General features: G+C 43.6%; 1 protein-coding gene across 3 annotated transcripts in view; it reads left to right on the top strand.

Moving 5' to 3' along the window:
- REXO1 (RNA exonuclease 1 homolog) overlaps positions 1-12,749 on the top strand; it is a 1,211,359-nt gene that overhangs the window by 410,402 nt on the left and 788,208 nt on the right. The window lies entirely within an intron of this gene.

The raw sequence follows: 12,749 nt of genomic DNA, 5'->3' as shown, positions 1-12,749 counted from the left end.
CGTCGTAGCAGCCTGTTCGCCTGTGCTGCTCAACCGACGAACGCTTAGGCGTCGGTCGGAGTTTGCTGAACAGTTTTTCGGTTCTGATTTTGTGTACATTATGCCGTCGGATCCTCCGACTACCCAATCTGCCAAAAAACGCAAAGATAAAGACCGACACTCGCGGTCCGCGGTCTCGGCCGAAACCATGGTTAAGCAAACCGCGAGTGTCTCGGTTTCGGCCGAAACCGAGAAAACTGATCAAAGTACAGCTGAATCTATCTCTACAACTGAGGCCCCTGCTACCACTCTTGAAACGGCCTCAGAAATTTTATCCACTACGGTGGTTGCCACTGACTTATCAGACACCATTCCCTTGGATGTCTCTACCCCAGCACGTGGTGCTGCTAGGCCTCCAGCAGCCATGTCCATTAAGGCCTTCGCCAGGGCTAAAGCAGCAAAGACTACTAAAACAGTGCCTGTTAAACTCCTACAACCAGGCCCTCCTCTAGTTCTCAAATGCTTACTCTGGCAGAAGATTTAATTTCATTAATTAGAGGATCTCAATCTCACCCAGACAGGGCCTCTCAGCCCCCAGAGAAGAGACCTAGGGCAGAGCCCCCTGAGCCAGTGTCCTCTGATGAGTCTGCCGATGAATCAGACATAACTGATCAGCCAGAGGCTCCTTTCTCCAATTTTGAAGACTCTGATGCTGAAGAATCCATTCCAGCTGCTTCCCCACCAGAAGAATTCTCCTTTGGGGAAACCTTACATGCCATGCGAGCAGTTCCAATGGCAGCAGCAGGATTTTTCAGACTCCAGAAAAAGACTTAGGACTTTTCTGCACCTTCCACAGCACAGGCCCTTAGCTATACCTCCTGTTCTCTCTGTGGTGGATGATGCTTTCAATGATGTCTGCTCCGCACCAGATTCTTTACCTCCAGCCCCTGCCAAACCAGACAGATTTTACAGGGTGCCAGACACTCATCACCACCTTTACAAGGCCCCACTTGCAGACCCGAAACTATATCCCAGGGTCCCAAGGCAGTAGCAGACCATAGCAAAAACCCTATTCCTTCAGAAAGGGAAGCAAGGTCATTAGACAGATGGGGCAAAAGGTCTACACTTCAGCTACTCTCTCAGCTAGAGCTTTAAATTGTCAGTTTCACATGATACAATACCAAGAGTTTATGCTTGATCAGTTAACTAAAAAGCTAACCACTGATGAATCTCTTGATAAGAAATATGTATTAGAAATGGTAAATAACATACAACAGGTTAGTAACCATTCCTTAAAATGTGGCTATGATGCACTGGAGGCTTCATTTAGATCAGCCATGACTGGCACAGTGATAAGAAGGCATGCATGGCTAAAGGAGCAAGCTCTACCGGATCATGTTAAAGCTAAGTTGCTAGATGCCCCTATGGATAAGACAAGTTTGTTTGGTACACCTGCCCAGCAGGTTATGAAGAAAATGGAAGAAAAGGCAAAATCTGTTCAAACGGTTAAAGATTTCTTGCAGGTTCAACCCCCAAGGTTTAGCAGGAACTGGCCTGCCAAAAATTGGTCCTTTCCTGACTCCACAAGACCTCAGAGGGGCAGGAATAGACGTTCCAGAGGCAGAAACCAATCCAGGGGAGGTGCCTACAGAGGACGACAGTGGCAAGGTAACAACAGAGGCACAGACACAACCTCTGCCACTACATCAACTCAACCACAGTGACTTAACCCTAAATCCGCCTACCAGGGAACAAATAGCAGCTCCTCTAGGCGGAAAATTAACCTTATTTTCAAAGAACTGGCACTATATAACAAAAGACAAGTGGATTTTACAAACCATAGATCAAGGTTACCGGTTCCACTTCCACACTTTACCAGTCAAAAGAGGAATGCCAAATCTACCTCCAAATCAAAAAACAGAGGCTCTACAACAGATAATGCAGTTAGGAAACATGAGAGCTGTGGAAAGAGTGCCAACAGCAGAGCAAGGAAAGGGGTTCTACTCCAGACTATTCCTAGTTCCAAGAAAGGAAAAAAGTTGGAGACCAATTCTCGACCTGTCCGCCTTAAATACATACATCATTGTCCCAAAATTCAAAATGCTGACCCTACAGCAACTTCTTCCCATGCTGGGCAAGGAGTGTTGGCTGGTAACTCTAGATCTCAAGGAGGCATACCTGCATGTCCCCATTCGACCAATCTGCAGAAGATACCTCAGATTTCTTGCAGGATCAGAGCACTATCAATTCTCAGCATTGCCCTTTGGCTTATCTACTGCCCAGAGTATTCACAAAATGCCTGGCATCAGTAATCGCCCATTGCAGACTACACGGAATTCAAATTTACCCATACCTAGACGACTGCCTGCTACAAGGGGACAACAAAAGCAAGCTGACAACAGATTTACAAAGGGTCATTTACTTGCTGCAAGCACTGGGATACACAGTCAATCTACAAAAGTCAAGGCTGATACCATCCCAAACAAGGACATTCTTGGGCTGAATTGGACACAGTAAAACAGATGGCATTCCTAACAAAGGAAAAACAAAAAGAACTCCCTCTTTACTTCTTGGCACTAACAAAACTGAACAAGTTAACAGCAAGAAAAGTACTGCAGGCCTTGGCCTTCATGGCATCATGCATAATCTTGGTTCCACTTGCCAGACTACATATGAGAAAACTACAGTGGTACCTAAAGAATTTATGGTCCCAACACAGACACAGCCTAGAAACAGAAATCCCACTAATTCCATGCTTAAAACAGGAGTTCCTATGGTGGGCTCAGGCATGCCAGTCAAACCCAGGGCTACCCTTTCGCAGATGTCAAGCAAGCCAGACCATCACAACAGACGCTTCAGACCTAGGATGGGGGCCCACATGCTGGACAAATGCGTGCAAGGATTGTGGACACAGGATCAACTTCACCTGCACATCAACCTAAAAGAAATGCTGGCAGTAAAACTGGCAATCCAAAAGTTCAGACCATTTCTCAAAGAGGGCCAGTTGATGATAAGGACAGACAACACCACAGTCATGTGGTACATCAACAAACAGGGAGGCACTCATTCATACCCCCTATGCAGAATGACTTTGGAGCTGTGGACCCTAGCACTCAGCTACAACATCCAGTTACAGGCAATATTTGTACCGGCGAAAGAGAATACTCTAGCAGACATATTAAGCAGAACCACATCGGATGCCCACGAATGGAAGCTGCACCCGGACATGTTCAAGACCATCTCAAAGAAATGGGGAATGCCTCAGATAGATCTATTTGCATCACCTACCAATCACCAGCTCAAAAAATTCTGCACAAGGACATTCCACCCACTAGCATGGAAAGTGGATTCGCTCTCCTTCAGCTGGAAAGGCCTAACAGCATATGCATTCCCACCTCTTCCCTTGATACACAAGGTATTACTAAAAATCAAGGAAGAACGTCCAAGGATAATCCTGATAGCTCCAAACTGGCCAAGACAACACTGGTACCCACTGCTGAGGAGCATGTCTCGAACAATATGTGGCCAATACCCTGATGCCTTTGATGTTAACTCAGAACAACTACAGCATCATACATCCAAACCTAAAACGTTGCAACTGACTGCATGGAACATCACATAGCAGCAGCTAATCCAGAACTTTCCCAAAGAGTTAGAGACATTATTCTTGAAGCACGCAGACCTTCAACAAGAAGAAACTATGCTGGAAAATGGAAAAGGTTTGTCATTTGGAGTACTGAAAGAGGAAAAGATGTGTCAAACATAGATATGCCTAACATTCTGGAGTACCTAGCGAACTTCTTCATTCAGGCCTGTCCTACTCCTCCATCAAGATACATGCATCAGCTATTTCAGCAGAATACAGCTTTGATCCACCTGTTTTTTCTCACCCTTTGCTCAGGCAGTTCCTCAGAGGAATCAAGAATGTAAAACCTCCAAGGAAACCACCATTACCAGCTTGGGACTTAAACTTTGTGCTAGAAAAATTGACACTATCACCCTTTGAACCAGCAGCAACAGCAGACCTACAACACCTGTCATGGAAAACTGCTTTCCTACTGGCAATTACTTCAGCAAGGAGGGTTTCAGAACTACAGGCCTTAATGGCAGTGCAACCCTTCCTAATCTTCCACCAAGATAGAGTGTCCATGAGGACTAATCCTACATTTATGCCTAAGGTGGTATCCAGAGTGTCTTTAAACCAGGCAATCCACCTTCCTACCTTCTTTCCCAACCCACAAAACAGAGGGGAAAGAATATTGCATACCTTGGATGTACATAGACAGCTACGCTACTACTTGGACAGAACAAAAAGTAGCAGAAAGACTGACCAACTTTTTGTAGCCTATGCAACAGGAAGGAAAGGAAAAGCTATTTCCAAACAGACAATCTCCAAATGGATAGGAAATTGCATACGATTCTGTTACTCCTTCCATGGAAAACCAATTCCACAGAACATAAGACCTCATTCTACAAGGGCAACAGCCACTACCACAGCCTTCTTACGAGGAGTGGCAACCAAAGACATTATTGAGGCGGCTACTTGGACCTCCGTGCATACATTTGCCAAGCATTATAATTTACCTCTATATTCCAGATCCCGAGCAGGGTTTGCCACTGCTGTACTGCAAGGGATCCTAAACACCCCATAATCTAGTTTTATCCTCCTCCCCTTGTTGGCTATGGTATTCTACCCAGTTGTTATGACTGCAGATGCATCCATGAAGGACATAGTACAGTTTTGTACCTACCATAAATGTAGATGTCCGAACTGGATAGCATCTGCAGTCAGGATTACCCTCCCTCCTTCCCCTCTGTGGTACTCCAAGGGTGTTTACCCTCCTAATAGCTAGCTGGTGGGGGGGAGTCTTTTATGGTGTATTTGTTTGTATATATGTGCATACATGCTTATTTTTGTGTTTGCCTCTATCTTTTTGGAAACATTGGCATCTATCTAAATTTTAGCCTTCAAGAGGGCTACTGGCATCTGGGGCAAGAAACACTGAGGAAAATGGCGTCGGCTGATGCCTTTATACCCGAAGACCAACAGAGATGACGTCGGGTGAAGTGCGACATCAGCCGAAGCCGGACCCGGACTTTGGAATCCGGCCGACTGAAGGGCTGCCTGACGACAGGACAACCCAGTTGTTATGACTGCAGATGCTATCCAGTTCGGACATCTACATTTATGGTAGGTACAAAACTGTACTTTCTGGCTCCAGTGATAGCTTTCTTCAGGCTAAAAGGAATACAGATCTATCCTTATTTGGACGACTGCCTGATTCTGGCTCAAGGAAGGGAAGAGCTTCTTCATCATTTGGAATATGTGATAGCAGTGCTAAGATGCCTGGGGTATTCTGTGAACGAAATAAAGTCCAGTCTAGTACCCTCTCAGGACATGTGCTTTCTGGGTGTGAGACTGAATACAGCATCCCAGATGGCCTTTTTAACCCCGGACAAACAAAAGAGTCTATCCCTTTACTTCCATCAGCTATCTCATCAGTCCGGGCTGACTGCAAGGACAGTCCTTCAAGCCTTAGGGTTCATGGCATCTTGTATTCTGGTGCTTCCCAATGCCAAACTGCATATGAGGAAGCTACAATGGTATCTCAAAAATGTATGGACACAGCACTGCCAGGATCTGGACACTGTCATTCAAATAATACCTTGCATTCAAAAGGAATTTTTGTGGTGGGCTCAGGAATGTCACCTAAACAAGGGACTCTCTGTGACCCGGCCAGAGGCGAGTCAGATTTTAACAACAGATGCCTCAGACATAGCTTGGGGAGCTCATCTAAATGGAAAGTGGATACAAGACAAGTGGCCTGCCATACTACAACATCTACATATCAACATGAAGGAGATGTTAGCAGTCCAGTTTGCATTAATAGCTTTCAAGGATTTACTTCTTCCAGGGCAGGTGTTGATTCTAACAGACAACACAACTGTCATGTGGTACATCAACAAGCAAGGGGCACCACATTCTTATCCTCTATGCAGGCAAGCAATGATTTTGTGGGAGACTGCTCTCAGTTTACAACTAAGTCTTCAGGCAAGGTTTCTGCCGGAGCACAGAACTCCTTAGCAGATGTGTTAAGCAGACAAATCATGGATCCCCACGAGTGGAAACTGGATCTTCATGTATTTCAGAAATTGACAGTGTCCTGGGGAACTCCAGACATAGATCTGTTCGCTTCTCCACTAAACCACCAGCTGCCAAAGTTTTGCACAAAGCGGTTTCATCCCACAGCTTGGAAAGTGGATGCTCTTTCTTTCAGTTGGAAAAATCTTCATGTGTATGCCTTTCCACCTCTGCCTCTCCTCCCAAAGGTACTTCTGAAGGTCAGACAGGACAAGCCAAGGATGATTTTGATAGCTCCAGATTGGCCTCGACAGCACTGGTACCCACTACTAAGAAGTCTAGTACGGAAGCCTCCATGGCCTTTGCCTTTGATTCCACATCTGTTGTCCCAGGAGGGCAGTCATTTGCTCAATGTCAAACTTCACTCTCTTCACCTAACGGCATGGCATATTCTGTTTTAAACCATAGAGGGTCTCAACTTCCACAACAAGTTTTGAATGTGATTTTGGAAGCTAGAAGGCCTAGTACAAGGAAAGTGTACGCAGATAAATGGAAGAGATTTTTATTTTGGAGTGCAGCTGAGAATTTGGATGTTTCGGAGCCTGATTTAAGTGTGGCTCTTCAATATCTTACTGAGTTATTGGACAAAGGTTTGTCCTTCTCTTCTATTAAGATTCATGCTGCAGCAATTTCAGCTCACTATGATTGTGACCCACCATTGTTTTCTCATCCTTTATTCAAGCAATTTCTTAGAGGGGCAAAGAATATAAGACCTCCACGAAGAGCTCCTACTCCTGCTTGGGATCTCAATTTTGTGTTGGAGAAACTCACTCTACAACCTTTTGAGCCTGCAGCTACTGCTGAGTTGAAATATTTGTCATGGAAGACTGCTTTTTTGTTGGCCATTACCTCTGCAAGAAGGGTTTCTGAATTGCAGGCCCTTATGGCAGTTGAGCCTTTCTTAATTTTCCACAAGGACAGGGTATCTTTACGTACTAATCCTTCCTTTATGCCTAAAGTGGTTTCTAGTGTGGCTTTAAACCAAACTATTCATTTGCCTACTTTTTATGCAAATCCCCAAACTAAAGGGGAAAAGATTTTGCACACTTTAGATGTTCACAGGCAGTTGCGATATTATTTGGACAGAACTAAAGGGTTCAGACAATCTCAGCAGTTATTAGTTTCTTTTGCTTTGTGCTCTCAGGGCAAGCCCGTGTCAAAACAAACTATTTCTAAGTGGGTTGGATTTTGCATTGCTTTCTGTTATTCCCATCATGGCAAAGAGATTCCAGCTGGGATTAGACCTCATTCCACTAGGGCTACTGCCACTTCAACAGCTTTTTTGAGGGGGGTGGCTACTAAGGATATTTTAGAGGCAGCCACTTGGAGTTCAGTGCATACCTTCTCTAGGCATTACCACCTTCCATTGTACTCTAAATCCAGGGCTGGTTTTGCCACTGCTGTGTTGCAGGGCATTTTGGCAGCTCCTGCTTCATTATAGTTTAGCCATCCTCCCTTACCTCTGCTTTGGGATTCTACCCAAGTGTTAGGACTGCAGCAATGTGAGATGAAGAACATAGTACAGTTTTGTACCTACCATAAATGTAGATGTTCAAGATCCACATTGCTGCAGTCCAATTACCCTCCCTCCTTCCCCTCTGTTGTTTGAGGTGGTTGTGTGGGTTGGGTTATCCATCTGAGGTATATTGCATTTTGTATATTGCATTTTGTATGTATTGTATATATTATACATATTTTTGGTGTTAGGCTAGTTGGTTGTTTAGTTGTGGTCTATGGGTTTGGACCTTTCTTTTTAGGGTCTTCTGACATCTGGGGCAAGAAAAGACTGAGGATATGACGTCGGTCATGCGCATTTGTACCCTGACGTTCTGATGTCAGTCAAATGCGCCCTGACCGACATCAGCCTTATACTCTGATATTCGGGCCGACCGAGGGACAGCGGACTACCCAAGTGTTAGGACTGCAGCAATGTGGATCTTCGAACATCTACATTTATGGTAGGTACAAAACTGTACTTTTCCTTCCTTGTCTCAAGCTCAAGCTTCAGTGGTAGGTCCATCAGCTTTCTTTCAACCTGGGGCTTCCTTTTCTGGCTCCAGTCACAACTCAAGAGCTCTTCACAGATGCCGCAGACAAGGGATGGGCAGCCTGCTTTGGCTTTTTCAAAAGTCAGGGTCTCTGGCCTCTTCATCAGCGGTCAGACCACATCAACATCAAAGAGCTGAGGGCTCTGCTTCTAGCTCTTCAAGACCTTTGATACTGGGCCCCTGAAAGTTTTCACATAAAATACCATGGGGGTGCAAGGCCCCGTCTTCTTTGCAGACTACCTCTTCAGGTCTGGGATCTAGCTGCCCAGTATAAAAAGTGACTCCTCAAGCAGTTTATATTCCCTTGGAGCCCAATCTAGTGGCAGTCTGAGCAGGTCCAGCATACACACTCATGAATGGATGCTTCCCAGAGATGTGTTCTGGACATTGCCTATTAGTGGGGTATTCCTCTGGTAGATCTTTTTGCCTCCCCTCTGACCAGACAACTTCCTCAGTTCTGTTAAGGTCCCAAGTCCTGTGGCTTGGAAAGTAGATGCCCTGTCTTTTCCTTGGAAAGGGATGTTTCTGCATGCCTTCCCTCTCCTTCTACCATGTGTCTTGCACAAGATCAGGCAGGACTATCCCAAAATCTTGCTAGTAACTCCCTTTTGGCCCAGACAGCATTGGTTCCCCCTTCCTTCTCAGTTCGTCAGGAGCAGTCACCACAAATTACCTAACCGAGTGGATCTTCTCACACAAGACAAAGGGATCTCTTGCCCATCCTCACTTCTCCGCTCTTCAGCTGACACGTTGAGTGGCTAGGGTTTGATCATTTTGGTCACCTCCTTTTTGAGGACGTGATTCATGGCCTACAGGAGGCCAGGAAACCCAGTACAAGGAATTAATGTATGCCCAAATGGAAGCAATGTTCTTTGTGATGCCTGTCTTTCCATCATGATCCCCTATCTGTGGAAATTCCTTTGGTTCTCTTATTTGTATGATCTGCTCCATGCTGAGTTAGCATTTTCTTCAGTAAAAACTCACCTGTCAGCAATTTCTGCCTTTCTGCCCTTGACCCCTGCTTGATTTGAGATCAGGCAATTTCTTAAAGGCATCCGTAATATCAGGCTTCCTAGGAACAGCTTTTTGTTTCCTTTCATCCTAGGTCTTTGAATTTGGCCATTTCTAAGCAAACCATCTCTTCCTGGATTTCTAATCTCTTCCTGGATTTCTAAGGCTATTTCTTTTTGTTTTTCTTTTCATGGGAAATGTCTTTCTTCATCAGTAAAGGCTCATTCTACCAGGCTGGTGCTTCCTCTGGTGCTTTTTTCAAGGGGCTGTTTACCAGTTCCATCCTTGAGGCTGCTCCTTGGTCTTCTGTTCATGCTTTCAGTCTATAAACTCTTTTAACTGCCTGGATAGTAAAATTTTGATACCTTTTATCCTACTTCTTGAAGGATGTGCAACAAGGTTTACTATCAAAATGCTGAAACACAGTTGTTTGAGTAATGACTTACTCATAATAAATAAATAAGTCGGAAATGAAAACATTGTGTATGTACAAGTGAGAAAGCTTTTCTGCTTTGTGCCACTGAAAGAGCCAGAATCATTTTCAGGCCCCACTACCTCTGGTTCTTGATTATTTGACTTAGCTACTGTCCAGTGGCTTGTCATACCCTTGTATCAAGAGTCATTTGTCAGAAATTTCTACCTGTGTACCCTTGGATCGCTCTCTTTCTAATAATACCAAGTTAAACAGCTTTTGAAAGGGATGTTGCATATACTCATCTACCTAGAAGCCAGGTGACTCCTCCTTGGGATCTTAACCTGCTGCTTGAAAAACGTATTCTATCTTCATTTGAACTACATCATCTGGCTGGTCTGAAATCGTTAACATGGAATACTATTTTGCTTATTGCTCTGAAAGTGTCTGAGTTTCAAGCTCTTACGGTAAGTCAGCCCTGTTTTTCATTTTTCATAAGGATTGCATTTCTTTAAGAACAAATCCTACCTTTGTGCCTAAAGAAGTCTCAGAGTTCACCTTAAGCCAGACTATTCATCTCCCAGTCTTTTTTTGCTTATCTAAAGAATAAGGGAGAAAGGATTCTTCACAGTCTGGATGTACACAGGCAGCTCAGATACTGCTTAGACAAAATGTGACCTTTCAGCAAAGCTGACCAGCTGTTTGTCTCCTATGAAGGTAAGAGGAAAGGGAAGCCAGTATCAAAGCAGAATGTCTCCAGGTGGTTGTCACTTGCTATTGTTTTTTTGTTGTACTCACCCCAATAAGCCACTTCCAGGCAATATTACAGCTCATCCTACAAGGGATTAGCTTCCTCAGTAGCCTTCTGCAAAGGGTGGGCTCAAAGTATTCTAGAAGAAGCACTTTGGTCTTTTGTACATACTTTTGGAAAGCTCAACAAACTGGATTATTTTTCATGATCCAGAACAAGATTTGCTGGGATCATTCTCCAGGGACCTCTGGAGTCCTAGTTTATTGGCTACTCTTTTTTTCTGTTCTTTAAGCTATGGTAATGTATCCATATAGCTTAGGCTACTGAAACAGTGATCTGTGCATGAACCTAGTACAGTTGTGTAAGCACTTACCTTAACAGTAGATGTTCTTCTAGATCACTGTTGCAGCAGCTGCACCTCCCTCCAGGTAATTTTCCTTTTTTATTTTCTTTTGCTGTTGCCAGGGTGTGGATTTTACCACTCCTTCTTTTTGTATATAGTTATTATTTTGTTGTCTCTTAGCATGGTTCTTAAAAATATTTTTCTTCTCCCAAGCAAAAAATGCTTTGAAAACTTTTGCACTCCAAATGTCTCGTTACAGAGCTGTGCTTTTGAACTCTCTGCCAGTTTGTGTGCTTAGAAGGCACCTAAAAGCTTCGTTCACAGGGATTAGGACCCATATATAGCTTGGATTGCTGCAACAATGATGTGTTTGAACGTTTACTGTTATGATAAATTTACTTACACAGCTGTACTGTTTTTTTCCAACAATGTTGGAATGCAGCAAAGTGAGTCTCAAGATTTTAATAGATAAATGTTTTATGATATGTTTGTGTATTGCAGAGGATCAAAATAAAATGTGTGCACCTTCCTTATTGCAGGTAGTGACAACATCTCACTTTCTAGGGTGCTCTTCTCTTTTGTATTTGATTAGTAGTGTTTTGGAGTAGGTGTAATTGTAGAACACCATTTAGCCAAATGACATTTAATTTGAAGATTCATATTCCCCTAATCCATTTTGAAATTTTGACTTGTTAATTATTGTGAGATTGTTCTTTCACTTCCTCTCTCAAACTCATGTTTCACATGTGCCAGTTTGCCACATTTGTTTGCGAGTCACCACCTTATGTAGCTTTGTGTTTTGTATCCTTTGCATGTCCAAACAATTCCCAGAACATATATATTTCTGTTTTCTGACATATGCTTACTTAAGGGTTTTCATAGACTTCTGGCTGGAAAGAGTGACTAGGTGAGTGTGCCTTTTACTGGCTTTATGTTTCTAATTTGACGTTCCAGCTTCCAAGTGAAGAATAGTGATATATCAGATGTTTGTGGCGACTACTAGATATTGTTAATAGGGGAGAGGGTTAGGCCTGGTGGTGGTAATGGGGCCCTAGAGTAACTCTTATAATTTTGGGTGTAGACTTCAAACTAGTGCATATGGGAGCATCAGGTTTTGCTAATATTATTTGCAGCATTTGAGTGGTCTGTTTTTGCCTGTTGGCATATAATGATTTTTGCTTGGGGCAGATTTGTTTTAATGACCTTTTACTTTATGCTGAAAAAATGTGCTCTATAACTCAGAGGTAAGTGGCATTCTACTTGAAAAAGTATTAGATCAGGGAGACTTTTCCCTTTGCAGTAACCACTGCATATTATTGTAGACTGAGCAATTGTGCACAAACTTGAAACCTTCTTAAAGCTAAGTGTTGGTGGTTATTTTTGTGGAAGAGAAAGCTGCTACTATTGTAAAGGCTTCATTACCAAGTTATAATACTCACAATCCTGGTGATGTATGCAAAAATTCCCTGCATTCTGTGCGGGCCTCTAATGTAGAAAACTGCAGCTTGTTTAACTACATGAATTCCCCTAGCATTTCTTGCTACTTCAGGAGTCTGTCTGGCTAGCCATCATTCCATATTAACATTATGTTAAATGAGATTGTACAGAATTTCCCTGTTCTGAGCCCTTTCTTTAGAATAGTAATCTTGCATTTGTGTACTTTTTACTTCTCTTTCTATCCTCTGATGCTCTGTGATGTTTGGTTATGACGCGGTGGCATAGTGGATAGTACTGTTGCCTCACAGCAAGCGGTTCCCCAGTTTGATTCGCAGCTGGAGTTTCTTCTCTGTGAAGTCTGTATGCCCTCCCTATGTTTACGTGGGTTTTCTCAAGGTGCTCTGCTTTGTTCCCACATTACAAAGACATGTAGTAGGTGGATTGAACGCTTAGATGGCCATAAGTGTGAATGTACATGTGAGTGTGTGGTGAGGAAGAACTACCACAGAAGAGCTAGTCAACCAAGGGTGAAACCTTGGCTCTAGATGATTCACTGTTGCAGTGACACCTTGTTCCATGTGCAAAAAGGGGCAAAGGGGTTGTGGATGGGTGGATTCCAGGTCTAA

This window comes from Protopterus annectens, chromosome 13.part0 (assembly GCF_019279795.1).
Source record: "Protopterus annectens isolate FY-2018-M chromosome 13.part0, PAN1.0, whole genome shotgun sequence".
Taxonomy (NCBI): Eukaryota; Metazoa; Chordata; order Ceratodontiformes; family Protopteridae; genus Protopterus; species Protopterus annectens.
This window is presented reverse-complemented; position numbering and strand designations above follow the sequence as displayed.